Source organism: Pelodiscus sinensis, chromosome 2, assembly GCF_052426305.1.
Source record: "Pelodiscus sinensis isolate ZL-2025 chromosome 2, ASM5242630v1, whole genome shotgun sequence".
NCBI classification, from domain to species: domain Eukaryota; kingdom Metazoa; phylum Chordata; order Testudines; family Trionychidae; genus Pelodiscus; species Pelodiscus sinensis.
Window position 1 is genome coordinate 18,173,871 of NC_143053.1, and position 14,303 is coordinate 18,188,173.

The following is a 14,303-nucleotide window of genomic DNA, read 5'->3' on the forward strand; positions in this document are numbered from 1 at the left end:
AAGAGCTAGAACCACCAAATTCGGTAGGCAGCTTCCTCTTATCATAACTTAAAGCAAGGTCAGGGTTTGGTTATGCCAGGACAATGGGATGTGCCTGGAATTCGATTATTTCTAATCAAACAGAAAGGGAGGGGTCTGCTAGCAGTGACAGTCATGCTGTTGAATGACCACAGGGAGGCAGCCACACTGGGAACAGAGTGGCTGGCTGGGGATGGGGTTCTGTCTGCTGCCAGCCACTATACCCACCACCTTGGCCAGCTCCGGGATCTGCTGTCTGGCCAGCATAGCCCTCACTGTGCTTGCCAGCCCCAGGGAGTGAGGGTATGTCTACACTACAAAGTTAGTTCGAACTAACAGACGTTAGTTCGAACTAACTTTCATAGGCGCTACACTAGCGCTCCGTTAGTTCGAATTTAATTCGAACTAATGGAGGACTTAGTTCGAACTAGGTAATCCTCATTCCACGAGGATTAAGCCTAGTTCGAACTTACTAGTTTGAATTAAGGGCTGTGTAGACCCTTAATTCGAACTACTGGCAGGCTAGCCCTCCCCAGGTTTCCCTGGTGGCCACTCTGGCCAACACCAGGGAAACTCGTCTGCCCCCCTCCCAGCCCCGGACTCCTTAAAGGGGCACGGGCTGGCTATGGTGCCCGTGCCAGGTGCAAGCCTGCCAGCACCCAGCCAGCAGACCCTGCACCTGGCACGGATCGAGCCAGCCACCCAATGCCCCCCAGCCCACCCCCTCTTCCCGGGACCAGGCTGGCGGCTCCTGGGAGCTTGCCCGGGACCGCAAGAGGTGGGCACCCGCCTGGGCTAGTGCAGACATCGTGGACCTCGTCCACGACCTCCGCACTAGGCACAGGAAGGTGGCCGGCTAGGGCAGGAGAGCTGCCAGCCTGGCCACCCAGGAGCAGGTGTGCATGAAAATCAAGGGGGTCCACTGAGACCCCCAGCCCTGAGCCCTGAGCTTACAATGGCCGTCCTGGGGTCAGACCAAAGGTCCATCTAGCCCAGTAGCCTGTCTGCCAACAGCGGCCAACCCTAGGGACCCTGGAGGGGATGGACCGAAGACAGTGACCAAGCCATTTGTCTCATGCCATCCCTCTCCAGCCTTCCACAAACCTTGGGCAGGAACACCATTCCTACCCCCTGGCTAATAGCACTCCATGGACCCAACCTCCATGACTTGATCTCACTTCCCTTTAAACTCTGTTCTAGTTGTAGCCTTCACAGCCTCCTGCAGCAAGGAGTTCCACAGGTTGACTCTTTGCTTTGTGAAGAACAACTTTCTGTTACTAGTTTGAAGCCTGCTACCCATTCCTTTCCTTTGGTGTCCTCTAGTCCTTCTATTATGGGAACTAATGAAGAACTTTTCTGTATGCACCCTCTCCACCCAACTCCTGCTTTTATAGACCTCTATCCTCTCCACCCTCCATCTCCTCTTTTCTAAGCTGAGAAGTCCCAGTCTCTTTAGCCTCTCTTCATATGGGACCTGTTTCCAACCCCTGATCATTGTAGTTGCCCTCCCCTCTCCCAGCCTCTCTCTTCCCCTCTCCCACCTCCTTTTCCCAGTCTCCCCCAGTTTTGTTCAATAAAGACAGATTCAATTTTTGAACACAATTGTCCTTGATTTTGTACATCAAGAAGAGGGGCTAGGGAAGGGTAAGTGGAAGGAGGTGAGGGAGGAATGGGGTACGAGCCCCCGATGGGGAGGACTGGGCTGGCTCTGCGGGCTTCTGGGGGTGGAACCTCTCCTGCAGCCCACCAATTGCCCCCTCTCCCCAGATGGCAGCCTGCGGCAAGAGCAGCCGGTCTGATGGCCGAGTGCTGTGATGTGCCCAGTGTGGGTACTCCGGGCACTCCAAGCCAGGACTGCTTTGCAAGCGGGGCACCCCTGAGAACTATCTGTCCGGGGTGGGGGTCGGGACCCTTTAAGCACAGCCCTCGGCTAGCCTGACACAGCAGCTCCATGCTCTAAGTCCTCCTCTGATGCCCTGCCGGCACTGCTTCCGGCCATCCTTAAGCCTGGTTCAGGGTCCACTTAATGTGGACATGCTAGTTCGAATTAGCAAAACGCTAATTCGAACTAGTTTTTTAGTCTGGATCCGTTAGTTCGAATTAGCTTAGTTCGAATTAACTAATTCGAACTAAGTTAGTTCGAATTAATGTTGTAGTGTAGACGTACCCTGACTGTCAGGACAGTTTCATGGTGACCACCACAACCTAATTGCCTGCTGTGAGCCCCTCACACACTCAATCTTCTGCCCTGACTCCTCCACCCCCTACATTTCTGCCCTGAGCCCCACACACCTTCCAAGCCCCTAACCTGACTCCTGCACCACCCACACCCTGTCCTGAGCCCCCTCCTTCCATACATCTCCCAAACCTATTTCTTGATTCCTGCACCTCTCACCCCTGCCTTGAGTTCCCACAAGTACTCGAGCAATGCCAGGTAAATCCTCCAGTTATATATGTGTCAAAACAGGAGCTGCTGAGAGCTGAGCACTCTGGTGCCTAAATGAGAGCTATTTTAATAACCTGGCCCCAATTATGAATGTTTATTCATGCGGTGCTGAGTCTTTTAAAAGTTGAGTCCCACCCTGCCTAAACTTAAATACCTAATTATTAAATACAATAGAGTACAGCTGGACACAAAACAGTGCCTTGGTAGAGTTATGAAATTAGCTTAGTCCAGGTACATGCCCCTTCTGCATTTTCTTCCCATGATCATTAGAGCAATCAACTTTAGTGGCTAAAAATGCCTCCAGGAAGCAAATTTCAAAATCCCTTGTGCAGGTATTTGTAGGCTTTTAGATAGTGTAGATAAGCATGCTTTCACAGGGTTGCTTCAATTTTATTTGGAAGCTGATGATAGCTTATATCAACTTCAATAAAATACTATACGTGTATGAGGAGTAGGCAAATCACCCACAGCAGTGTTGCAGCCCTCTGTGTCCACTAAATCTGTGATTTATAACCTTCCCCTGTATGTATCTCCTCACAGTAATCTTAGCACTGCCATCTTGGAAAGTGAAATATGTGAATCAATTACTGGCTGAAGTTAACAGGATAAGCAAACTTGTGAAAACGCATTGTCTGAGGCAAGGAGGGGAGCTCCCACAAGCCTGACCAGACCACAATTTTTTTTTAAAGTGGAAAATGAAAGGAAAATACTGAGCTGTAACTAGCAAGGAATGAGGCAGTTTAATAGTCTGGCATAGGCTAGTCTCTAGTTTTCCTCGAGAATTGACACAGTTAACCAATAACTAACTCACACGCCAATTGAACCTAACTGTAGTAATACTTTGGAAACATACCTGCATAACAGTGGGCTATATTGGGTCCTTAATTCAGCAGTGCATCCCCTATTCAGCAAAGCAGTCAAGCTACTGCTTTGGGCCTATTGATTTTAAGTTCATGATTAAAGCTGAATATGTAGTTAGTAAGTTTTGTGAACAGGGATGGCCTTAACCAAATACTGAACCACACACTTAAATGGTTAGGCTAAGCCTAGCCTGGTGTGAACTATCAAATAGTATGGCCCAGTGTCTGCTAGTGTAAGGCCTAACTTCAAGAGAAAACAAATCTGCATTGTTGACCCATCGTGCTCTTTCTTACATTATTTTTTAAAAAGGGAAATTGGTAATTTCTGTGCCAAAGCACTGAAGGCTGGGTCTGATTATGCTGTTGCATCAAAGGCCTAACTTTGGTTCCATTTATCCACAGTAATTATGGACTAGCTCCACATTTAAACCAGTGTAAATGAAATCAGAACCAGACCCATAGTCTGGCCAACATTATGCAGCGTTCATGTCATGAGATACAAGACAACTCCCGTTCTTTAGGACTGAAGGATGTTGCAGACACCCAGGAAAATGAGGTCTACTCCATACACATCAGGAGCAGTAAAGAAACTGTTTAGAACTGGAACAAATTAACATTTTCCATGAAAAATATTTTTATGAAAATTTGGCTTTTTTTTAAATAATGGAAGTGTTCCCCAGAAACCTCAGACTTTTTAAAAGATTTTCAAAAAAAATCTCATGAAATTCTGGTTTGAGGGTTGTTGTGTTGTTTTTTTTTAACTCTGTCAATATTATCATGCAGTGGAATTACTGAAATTCAATGAAAATATAAAAGACTTCCTGGAAAAAAATTAATTTTCCTACTATATATTTTAGAAATGTGTGTCTGTCTGTCCATCTGTCTGTGAGTCTGTGTGTTCAAGAACTCCTAAACAATAAAAGGTAGCACCACCAAATTTGGTGTGCTCCTAACCTGACCCCTACTTACTGAGAGAGAGGGATGGAGTAGTCCTCACTCCTTGGAGCATCCTGCATACAGAAGCCCTCATCCAGAATCCCACCCCAGAACAATGATTTAAATGAAGAAAAAAAAACCCTTTCTTGAGTTAAGGACCTGAGCAACTAGCAAACAGTAAGAGAAAGCTACGCTCAACATATGGGAACTTTAGTTTTGATTTTTCCAAGTGTAGAGAGAAAATCCTATTACTATAAAGTTAAATTCATTAGTTTGTGTCTTTATAAACTGACACAAATGGAGTTAACCCCCAATAGATTGATTTTGGTTGAAGCACATCTTTTGGGAAGGCATCTAAGACATTAAAGGTATGTCTATGTTACAGAGAAGATCAAAGCTGCCGCTGTAAATCTTCCAGGGTTCAAATTAGTGGGTCTAGTGAAGACATGCTAATTCGAACTGAGAGGGGCACTCCAGTCGATGCTGGTGGTCCTGCTTCCATGAGGAGTAAGGGAAGTCAAATAGGACTCCCTTCGACTCCCTGCAGTGTGTACTGAGCAAAAAATCAAGTTCAGGTACTTTGATTGCAGCTATGCAATTAATGCAGCTGAAGTTGCGTATCTGAATTCGACCTTGTCTCATAGTGTAGACCCTAAGGCTACGTCTAGACTGGCATGATTTTCCACAAATGCTTTTAACGGAAAAGTTTTCCGTTAAAAGCATTTGCGGAAAAGAGCGTCTAGATTGGCATGGACGCTTTTCCGCAAAAGCACTTTTTTGTGGAAAAGTGTCCGTGCAAATCTAGACATGCGTTTGCACAAAAAAGCCCCAATTGCCATGTTAGCCATCGGGGCTTTTTTGCGCAAAACAGGACTGTGCTGTCTACACTGGCCCTCTTGCACAAATGATTTGCGCAAGAGGGCTTTTGCCTGAATGGGAGCAGCATAGTATTTCCAGAAGAAGCACTGATTTCTTACAGTAGGAAGTCAGTGTTCTTGCAGAAATTCAAGTGGAGACAGCTGCCAAGTTTTTCCGCAAAAGCAGCTGATTTTGCGCGAAAAACTTGCCAGTCTAGACACAGCCTAAGAGATGGAGAATCAACTGCTTTCCTTGGTACCCTGCTCCAATGGTTAATCATCCTCACTGTTAAAAAATTGTGTATAATTTTTAATATGAATTTGTCTGACATCATCTTCCTACTGTTGCTTTCTGTTCTGTCTTTCTCTATTAGATTAAAGAGCCCCTTAGAAGCGGGCATTTGCTGTTCAGTAAGGCACTTATACAGTATAAACAAGTCAACTCTCAATCTTCATTTTTGGTAAATGGATTGGGCTCATTAAGTCTTCCTCTGTAAGACATTTTTTCTGGGCCTTGAATAATTTTTGTGGATTTTCTCTGTAGCTGCTCCAATTTTTCAACATCCTTTTTAAAATGTCAAGTGTGGAACTTCACTCAGTAATCTAGTATTGGTCTTAACAATGATATATACAGAGTAAAAATCATCTTTCTATTTCTACACACTATTTCTCTATTTATAAAGTTCTCATTAGCCCCTTTTGTCACAGCATCACATTGAAAGTTCATGTTCATTTTCTTATATAATGACCCCTAAGTTATTTTCAGTTTCACTGCTTTCCTGATTACAGTGCCATTCAATAAGTATATCCTGCACTCCTTTTTCCTAGATATGTTTTTAATATAACCAAATGCAAAGTTATATACTTTGTTAAAATGGCCAAATTCATCAAGTGATCCAGATGGCTTTGTATGACTACCCTGCCCTCATCGTCATTCTTCTTTCTGACAATTTATGTATCATCTGCAGATTATATCAGGGGTGATTTTATATTTGATTCTGTGTCATTGATAAAAGCTCTGAACAACAGCATTGATACCAGCAGAACTCCACTACAAACACTGCCATTCAAAGCCATTTCCCCATTGGCAACTACTTTTTGAGATTTGTCATGTATTCCGTTCTTAATCCATTTAATATGTGCTCTGTTGATATTGTGTAATACCGGGTTTTTCATCAGAATGCCATGTGGCACTCAGTCACACCCCTTACAAAATGTCTATTCTAGTGATGCAGTTATCTGTATCAACCCAACCTATATTCTCATCACATAGAATAACAGAATGAGATCATGTATAGAAGAGCACAGTCAATTCTTTTGTTTTATAAATTGTCTACATTAACGGGAGATCGGTGCTGTGGGGATCAAGGGTCGATTAAACAGGTTTAGTAAAGGCACACTAAATCAATCACTGATAACACTCTCATCAACTCTGGGACTCCACTGGATTGAGAAGCGTAAGGGGAGTTGGCAGGAGAGTTTCTCCCATTGACACCCAGAGATGTAGTGGGGGTGCTGTTACATTCAGTCTTTGCTGTATTGGGCTGTGTGTGTGTACCTTTACCTCAGTCCCCCACCCCCCTTGCAGCACTCTCTGCATGGTAGGGGGATGGGGAGAGGCTGAGCATGACTCACCCCAGATGTGTATTGGGCCAGACACAGGAGATAGCCAGGAAGAGACAAAGGATAGACGGGGCTGCACCAGGCTGAGGGGTAGGGCCTGGGCGAAGAATCAGTCTGGTCTGGGCTAGCAGGAAAGAGGAGGCTGGGAGCAGGGAAAAGGAGGTGAGGAGCCTAGGATCCCTTCCCCCCAGGAGGAATAAGGCTGCCTGCCCTCGGTGCCTGTGCTAACATCACTCCTATGCTACGCTGTGTCCCTGAGAACCAATACAACCTTCTACTCTACTGGATGGATGAGTGTCACATCTGGATGCAGATGGGGGTTCAGGGTTGGGGACCCCCCGATGTGTCATCACCCCCCCTCCCCCAGTAGAGATGCCGCAGTAACTCGAGCTAATGTATGTTGACTCCATCTATGCTAGTCATGTAACTGGAGTTGCGTGCCTTAGTTTGACATTGCCCCCTAGTGTAGACCTAGCCGTAGGGACCTACCTACTACTTTACATGCCTATATCTAAAATGTAGATCCTTGTAATTCCTGCTTACCTGTCGTTGAGCCCCATAGTACCTAAATTGCAGCAGGTGGTTATGTGCAAAGCCACTCAAGTCTCAATGGTGCTGAGGGGCTCTACACTCACATACAAGCCCCACCAGATTCACAAACTAGGTGTTTCCCTGCCTGACCGACCTGTGGGGCCCAGTGTGATAGCTCATCGAACACGTAACCCACATGAACGACATATGAAAACGAGGGGATGGTGCCCAGTTATGCCTGATGGCTCAGCATGTTGGCGACCTAGGTGTTCAGATCTCCACTTAGTACAATTAAGAGCATGGACTTGACTGCAGGTGACCCACTTGCTAGGTGAGTGCTATGAACATTGGTCTATAGGGTAGTCTAGGCTCGGTCTCCATTGCTCCCCTTGGAGCTGTTCCACTTTTTATAATAAATTTAAATAGTCATTGGAACAGGAAGAGGAACCAGATGCTCTAACCACTTGGCTATGGAGTAATTCTTACTTTCTCTCTACTCCAGTGAAAATGTAAGTATTTCATACACAGTGGAACAGTTTCAACAGGGAAACAGGCACATGCATCCTTAAGTCTGGTTAAAGTTTCCTGTAAGTGTAACAATGGCTGCATTGAATGAGAGGTTTCCAACTTGACGACTCAAACCATGTGGTTTCCTTGGTAATTTTAACTTTCCCTCCTTTAGTCAGAAGTATGTGGAGCGTTCCTAGAACAACAGATGAAATGATAAGAGTTCACATGTGGGTTAACTCTCCTGTGGCCAGGTTCCCTCTTCTTTCCTGCAAAGTGTCTCCACAGGAGTGGTTTAGGTTACCCCTAAAATTCTATGTATACTTTGCACCTGTGCTCTGGAGAGGGCATATCCTCCAAGGCTGTGAGAAATAACCATGAGAACATTTCTCTGTGCATCCTTCTAGTTATTATCTTGACACAAACTGCTGTGTTCTGGGTACTTAACCCTGGAGATTAAATCTTTATGCGCCAGTGCAAAAAGATCGTATCACTGTAATTTTTAATATATATAATTTCTCAGCTGCCTTAGTTTAAAGCTGTCATTTATGGCACAACAGTAATTTAGGGCAACACTTTAAAATACCATCCTCAAAGGACATTTCTCTTGATCTGTTGCAACAAATGCCTTGCTGAAAAGGGTATTGCACTGTGATGGAACTGATCATTGTAGTCAGTTACATTTCTCAGCCAGTGACTTCTTAATATTCCCTAAGAGAAAAAGCATTAGTGAGCCTCCACCAATAAATCATAGTCTGGTGTAACTGGAGGAAGAAAAAATATAAAGACTTCATACTTTTCCATAGTTCCTGCAGAAGTAAAGTAGACAGCTGTAATTCACCTCAGACACGTGGAGAAATAGATCTGGAGCAGATATACATGATAATGTAGAGTAGGTTGTTTTAGCAGCAACTCATCTATATTTGGTATGTCTGAATCTTCTTATAGTTACACACAACGGTCCCACTTCCCCACTAGATCAGATTTAATATTCTTGTTTTCTAGACCCTGTGCAACTCTGCTCTGGCCCACCTCTCCCAGACACCTCCATTCTGCTGGTAATGTGTGATTCCTCTCTATGGCTCTTACCTGCCACAGTGACATCTTCTACAGTGCTCTTCTATGTACAATTCTACCACCCCATACCTTTTGCACAGCCTGCTTTGGTGGGTCTCCTGGCTCCTCCCTGACCATATCTTTGCTGCTTGTCACTCCTGGCTGACCACTCTGCAGTACTGAACAGCTACATAGGAGGAGTTGCAGGTCCATTCAAAAACCAGAAGCTTACAATATATCATGCATCTTGATAGCTTTCAAGGGTAATATGCTATGGTGGAGTAACTGGCCTTTGGCTTTTCCCCTTGCCCTAGTCCTCTTGGCCTCATGGATCAAAAGCTGTATCATATTGGTCATGCAGGGGAAACAAGTGGCAATGAGTCAGGGGAAATATCACATTAGCTCTTTTCTCCTCTCTATAAGATTTAGCAGCTCTTATCTCCCAGAACACAGCACAGCAGGGGAAGTTGGCGGGCTATAGGATAAGCAATACTAGCCATGCTTAATTATGGCAGGTGGTAATTGGATGCATACTCTCAACAAGGGTAAGTCTAAACTACATGGCTCCGTCAACGGAGCCACGTAGATTTGTTTGTTCGGCAAAGGGAAATGAAGCCGCGATTTAAATAATCGCGGCTTCATTTAAATTTAAATGGCTGCCCCGCTCTGCCGATTAGCTGTTTGTCGGCAGATCAGGGAAGTCTGGACGCTCCCCTGCCGACATGAAAGCCCTTTATCGACCTCCCCAGTAAACCTCATCCTACGAGGCATAATGGGGAGGGCGATAAAGGGTTTTCAGGTCGGCGCGGAAGCGTCCAGACTAGTGCGCTGAGCCAACAGCTTATCAGCTGTTTGTCGGCTCAGCGTGGCAGCCATTTAAATTTAAATGAAGCCGTGATTATTTAAATCGCGTCTTCATTTCCCTTTGCCGATCAGCCTAATCTACATAGCTCCATCGATGGGGCCATGTAGTTTAGACACACCCTAAGTGTCTGTTGGACTGGGGCTTCACATTCAAATGTGACTATAGCTGCTCCAAAGAGAAAAAATCCTCCAAGATGCTTAGAAAACTAATAGCAGGCTAGTTCCTAAATGGACTAGAATGTGGATCAAATTGGAACCCAAGCCTGAATATGAAATCTGTCCTGCTAGCTTCAGTGAGCTTGTCTTGTTTCCCCTGCCCACGCTGCTCTGCCTCGATGTTTCTTTCATCTGTTTCTCTTATGCCTTTTCCTGTTACCCCCTATACACAGATGTTCTTCAGGGCTCACAGTTAAATGTGTGAGCAAGAGCTTTATTGTGCAGGGATGAATTGCTAATGGAACTAAAGGCAGATGACTTTGAGTACAAGTCTAATTCTTACTGAAGTCCAATGGGTTTAAACATGTGCTTAAGTGCTTTGCTGACCTGAGGCATTAGTAACCCCACTAGTGTTCAGCTGTGCATTGCATTTGCTCATTTCTGTTCTAGTCAACAGTCTTTCGATACCGCAGTGTTGGGTAAGCCACATGACTACACATCTCCGGGTACATTGACAAATACAACCTCAAAAGGCAACTGCTTTTAGCCACTTAAGCAATGCAGGGAGCTTGTCGGCAGTAAATGTCTGTCATGAGGTATGCAACTGGATTATATCATGGTTTTGGTTATACAGTTATAACAATTTTTAAAAGCAGTGGAATTTCCAGCACTACACAGAGGCTAGAGAGCGTAGTCGCTTTGCAATCAGCAGAGAGAGTGTGCTACATCATACAGACCATCTCCACAATTGGCATTCCTGCTGTTAGCCTTGGAAGGCAGCCCAAGAACTGAATGGGTGGGAGTCTGAACTCCTCCCTCTTACACCAAAGCAGGGTTGAGGTGAACATGGAGAGCTGAGTGGGGAAGATGTTCACGCTGCTGCTGCCCAAAACATCCTCATTCTGTGGATAAAGGGCATAGCTGCAGCTCCAGGATGGTTAAATTGGCATTTCTAGTCACATTATGCACACACACATAACGGTGTGCAGAAAAAGATAACTGCAATGAAAATATATTCTAGTTAGTACTAATTTCCAGTGCTGGCAGGTGATTTATGTATGTATTTATTTATTGCACAGGAGAGGCCAACATTGAGACATCTAAAAAATTCTAGTATACCTCCGCTTCCCTGCAGTCCTGGCAGGGATGTCGGCTCCACCCTGCCAGGACCCTGCTGCTGTTAGTTCCTTGCACTTTCAGGGATCAGGTGTCACTGGCCTTGCAGCCATGCAGGGAGCTCTCTGCACAGTTTCAGCCTTCACTAGCCAGCCTTTCCAAGGTAGGAGCTGTTCAGCAGCAGGTGGCCCCCTCCCCAAACTGGTGGCTCTTGCTACTCCTTTCAGTGCTTTGCCAAGCCAGGATGGCTGATGCTTCCTTTGCACCTTGCGCCCTTGTGCCCTGAGCATCTCAGATATGCCAAGAGCCCCTTCTAGTGCCTTTGTCAATGCTTGGAAGGAGCCCCTTGCAGTGCCACTGTCGGAGCTGGACTTAATTGTGGCAGTCATGCTGCCACAATCACTATGGGGTGGTTAACCTGGCAATGCCCTCAAAGTGGCTTTCGAGTGTGGTAATTTGCCATGGTTACAGGGTAGCTTCCTGAGGCACTATTACCGATGCCATGATATGAGTCTCACACTCAGTACTACATTTTCTGGCATTGAGTTTCACTATGGAGACACAGTGTGAACAACGTGACAGATTACATCACATCACAAGGGCTTCTTGTGGACTTTCAGTAATTATTTAGCACTTTAACTGTCCTTACAAATGTGTACACAGACAAAAAGTATAGAGTTTAGAGCTTTTGAAGTATATGACTGAGCTGGGCCCCGTTTGCATGGGTAGACAAGTTGCCACTGTTCATTTCTCTATAGGGGAACAGCATACAAATATTCTCATCAGCATATATTTAGGGCCAGATTTCTCCCTCACTTAACATTCCATGGAATGGCAGGAGTGTAAGGAGCAAATGGAGATGCATGAGTATAGCTGAGTAGCGACTTATTTATGGGCATAAATTCACTCTAGCTGGTATTACTGAAACCTGGTAGGATGATTCACACGACTGGAATGCTAATATCAATGGTTAGGAAAGATGGAATGGGCAAAAAGGGGCAAGGGAAAGGCACTCTGTGTCAAAAATGGTATTACCAGTTTCCAAGTCAATGATAATGTGCAAGAAAATGAACTTGGATGCTTATGAATCAATGTCCTAACAGGTAAAGCACAAGCTGGGGTATTGGTGTCTGCTACAAGCCACAGAATTATAAAAGGAAACAGGATGATTGCTTCCTTACATACCTGTCTATATTTAAGAAAAAAATGGCATGATTGTAGGGTATTTTAATTTCAGTGACATATATTGGGAGGCTGATGCTGCCAGCTCTAAAACATACTTGGAATTTCTAAATATTATAGATGACAATTTCCTAACTCAAAACCTGCTGCAGCCAATGGAGGAGAATTCTTTATGAAATCTTTTCCCAACAGATAAAGAGAGTAATAGAAAAATAAAAACAAATGAACAAAGCAAAGCAAAACCATACCAAAAAAAGCCAGTAACTTAGGTATAACTGATAATGACTTGATCACAATTATAATGTGGAACAGACTAAACTCGAGTTCAATAATATATACACTTGGTGCCATATATACGGCCAGTTTCACAAAGCTGAAAATAATTATGAGCCAAATCACCAGGGAGAAAGAATTTAAACAGAAAAAATGTGAACGATAATTGGGAATCATTTAAGAACACCTTACCAGATGCCCAAAAAACCACAATCCCACAACTGAGGGAAAAGGCTGTGCTGATTTAAAAAATGGAGTGGTTTAGAGGTAAAATGAAGGCAGATATAAACTGTATACATGTTATACACAACTGGAAAAATGAGGAAGTTGATAGAATGAATATAAATCTGAAGATAAGAATTATAAAAAAAAACGATGTGGGAAACAAAGGCCACAAGGAGAAATCTATGTCCAACAGGTTTAAAGAACAATAAGATTTTAAAAAAATATAAATTAGGAACAAAAAGAATCCTGACAGTGGTATTAGTGAATTACTGGCTGGAAATGTTAGAATGATACATAATAATTCAGAAAAGGCAGAAGTGTTCAATATTTATGTTCCATATTTTAGGGGAAAACAGATGATATAGTCTCATCATATGATAATATTCTTTCCATTCTACTAATATCTCTGGAGTATGTTAAACAGCAACTACTAAAGTTAGACATTTTAAAATACACAGGTCCAGATCATTTGCTTTCAAGAGTTTAGAAGAGCTGGATGAGATCACTGGACAATTAATGTTGATTTTCTATTAATCTTGCAGTCCAAGGAAGACCAGAAGAGTGGATGAAACATTGTTCCATTTATTAAAAAGGTGAACAGCATGACCCAGGTAATTTTAGGCCTGTCCGCCTAACACTGATCCTAGGCAAGATAGTACAGTAGTTGATACTCAATTAATAAAGAAATAAAGGAGGGTATTGTAATTATCCACTAACTATTAGTGAAAACTAACATGGGTTTATATAAAAGTAGATCTTGTAAAATTAACTTGATATCTTTTTTTATGATAAGATTACAAATTTGATTGATAAAGTAATCGTGTTGGCATAATCATACTTAGGCTTCTGTACAATGTATGACATGGTACCACATGATATTTTGATTAAAATCTAGAACTATAAAAAATAACAGAACAAATTAAATGGATTTAAAACTGCCTGTCTGAAAAGTTTTGAAATTATAAAAGGAGACCTGTCAACAAGTGTGTGTGTTTCCAGTGAGATCTCTCATGGATTGGTTCTTAACTCATTGCTAATTAACATTTTTCATCAATGATCTGAAAAAAAACCCCACCCATAAAATCATCACTGATAAAGTTTGCAGATGACACACAATCTGGTGGAGCGGCAATTAATGCAGGGGATAGGTCACTGATACAGACAGATCAGGATCGCTTGGTAAACTGAGTGCAAGCAAACAATATGTGCTTGAATACCGTTAAATGTAAACGTATACATGTAGAAACTAAGAATGGTGCCCGGGTGGCAGTAACTGAAAACATTTGGGGGTCATGAGGAAATTAGGCTGAACACAGGCTCTAAGAGAAGGTACAGTAAAATGCAATAGTCTGGGCACATAGTGATGCTCACTATCAATCAATGGACTGCAACTTTTGCCGAGCAGTACTCACGGGAACTGACATGACCACTCAGTCAACCTCTGAAGACAGGGGAAGGCATGGCTGCAACAAGGAAAAGGAAGGCTTTAACTCATTAGATATTTGTCCAGAAATAAACTTCAAGATTGTCTTATCTATGTATTTTTGGAAACCTACTACAAAATTTTCAAAAGGATTATTTGTTGTTGACAGTCCCCTAACATAATCATTGGGAACAACATTGCTGGTCTGAGAACCTAATTTTACATACACG